General features: G+C 58.2%; 1 protein-coding gene across 1 annotated transcript in view; it reads left to right on the top strand.

The window, feature by feature from the left end:
• The first annotated feature begins 294 nt into the window (after positions 1-294).
• FURIN (furin, paired basic amino acid cleaving enzyme) overlaps positions 295-2,248 on the top strand; it is a 9,924-nt gene continuing 7,970 nt past the window's right edge. The window contains exon 1 of the mRNA XM_006152835.3: positions 295-625. The gene's annotated coding sequence lies outside the window, so the exon portion shown is untranslated. The remainder of the gene's footprint in view (positions 626-2,248) is intronic.

Raw genomic sequence — 2,248 nt, 5'->3', positions numbered from 1 at the left:
CCTGCGGAGGCTCTTGCTGCCCCCTTGGGGGTGGCTGGACTGAGGGACGGCCTGCTTGCCAGACAGGTCTGACAGCAGTCACTGGTCGGTGCCGGTTTTCTCACCATCCCCGGCCCCCTGACCCCTCATGCATCAGACAGCTTTGGGGCTGCTTTCGGATTTGGGAGTAGGAGCGCAGCCCAGGTGATGTGGCCTAGTGAGGGCTGGCCGCTGGCCAGGTGTGGACACGGCATAGGGAGGTAGCCGAGCCTGGCCCCATCGTAAGCAGAGAGGCTCTCGTTTTACTATTAACTATAGTGGGCTTCCTCGTAAGATTTTCTTTTTTTCTTAGGATTTTCGTGGCTTAAAAAAAAAAGTTTGAAAACCGCCCGTCTAGCAGTTTTTACCACAAGAAAACTGAGGCACAGAGAGGAAATGACTTGTTTAAGATCACGCAGCAAGTCGTAGTGGAACAGGGGTTAGACGTCAGAGTTAAGAAGGGACCTCCCAGCGTCTTTAATAGGAACGGCTTGGAGTCTCTTTGCTGGAGAGACCAATTGGTTTCCAAGTGGTCCTTGAGTGGAGTGGCTTTCTGTGTGTCCAAGCCAGACCCCCCAGTGCCTGGGGAGCAGCGGTGGTATCTGGGGTAGGTACAGTGTGGCTGGCTGGGAGTAGCTGTCTGGGTATAGGGTTCTGGGGCTGGAGAGAAGGGCTCTGCCCACCAGCACAGCCAGGAAGAGCACTCGGGCTCTCTGGCCACAGCCCAGAGCGGAGTCCCATGTGAGTCGGGATCACAGGAGGCGAGCAGTACGGCAAGCCTCGGGGTTGGAGACAAACTGGGACTCAGAGGGTGAGTCAGAGTCTGGGGTGGGGGTGGGGAGAAGCCCATTCATTCATTGTTCTGAGCTCTCGCTCTTTTGGGGGGAGTCCTCCTCCTGTCCCGGATGCTGAGGCAAAGCTGTCTGGGCGACTTGGGGGTACTGAAGGCCATATCCACCCCTCCCCATGACTGGGATCGCTGGGCAGAGGGAGGAATGCCCCCTTTCTTGGGGGACTGTTTGATTGGATGTAAAACCTGCTTTCTTTCCGGGTGCTGCAAGGTAATTAAATAGTTGGTTAATCACCTTTAACGTCAAGCAGCTGCGGCTGCACCCACAGTGGGCCGGAACCTGGGCCAGGGCCAGATGAACCCAGCTTTGGTGGGGGCTCCAGCAGGGCTCATAGCACTGTTGTGGGAAAGGTAGGGGTTGCATGACATCTGGACCCAGGAGGGAGCTGTTGTGGTGGCCCTATATGGCTCTGCCTCAGTACCCACATCCTCTGTCAAGGAGGGGCTTGGGTCCCTTCACCCCCCTTAGGGCTGGGGCCTCTGGCTGCCCAGCTGCTGCTCAGACTGGCTTTCTAGATCACCTCCCCCCCACCCCCAAGGCACCATGGGCCGTGGCCCCTGCCTGCCCCGGGAGCCCTGTGGACTCTGCCATTAGGGGTGGAGGACCTGCATCGTGGCTATCTCCTACCATCAGCTGTCAGGTTATTTTGGTGTAAACTGAAAATACTCCCGGAGTTGTGTGTGGAGTGCCCCCAGCCTGCGGGGCGGGATCACAGCAGCCAGGGAGGCTGGTGTGGCCAAGGGCAGCCCCTAGAGAAGTGGGGGTTTCTAGTGGCAAGCTGGCTTGCCCACCTCTCTAGGGCCTGTGCAAATTGGGGTGCCTTCATTTCACCATCTGGCAAAAGAGTGGCCTCCTTTGGGGCTGGGCCATAGGAGTGGTAATGGTATCAGGGTGCTGTGGGCACAGGACTCCCCCATTTCTCCCCCATCCCAGGGGGCTTGGCTTCTTGATAATCAGGGGCCTTATGTAGGGACAGTTAGGTGGCCCCTAGCAGAGAGGTCCTGCTGTCTGTTTGCTGAAGGAGGAAAAAACAGCACGCAGACTATTGATTCAGCCTCACCTTGGCGCTCCTGGCTCAGCAGCCGTGTTTGCCCTGGCTGCCCAGGCTCAGGTTATGCAAGCCAGTGGGGGTGGGCGTCGGGCAGGCAAGGGGGCGCCAGGGACCTCCAGGCCTGGGTTGAGCAGGGCTGGGTGCTCCCCCATCATTCCCCAGTAAACAATCAAGAGCCCAGACCTCTGGTGGCTGCTGGCTCAGCCATGGAGGGAGGTGAAACCCTCTATTCAGAGCATGGCCCCCCAAAGCCCTGTCTCTCTTAGAGGAGCCCACGCTTTCCTCCCAGGGGCTGCGAGTCTTTGCAAATAACTCCCCATGACTGAAT

Source organism: Tupaia chinensis, unplaced genomic scaffold (genome assembly GCF_000334495.1).
Source record: "Tupaia chinensis unplaced genomic scaffold, TupChi_1.0 Scaffold000359_1, whole genome shotgun sequence".
NCBI classification, from domain to species: Eukaryota; Metazoa; Chordata; class Mammalia; order Scandentia; family Tupaiidae; genus Tupaia; species Tupaia belangeri.
Note: the sequence above shows the minus strand (reverse complement) of the source record. Positions and strands in the feature narration are given on the sequence as shown.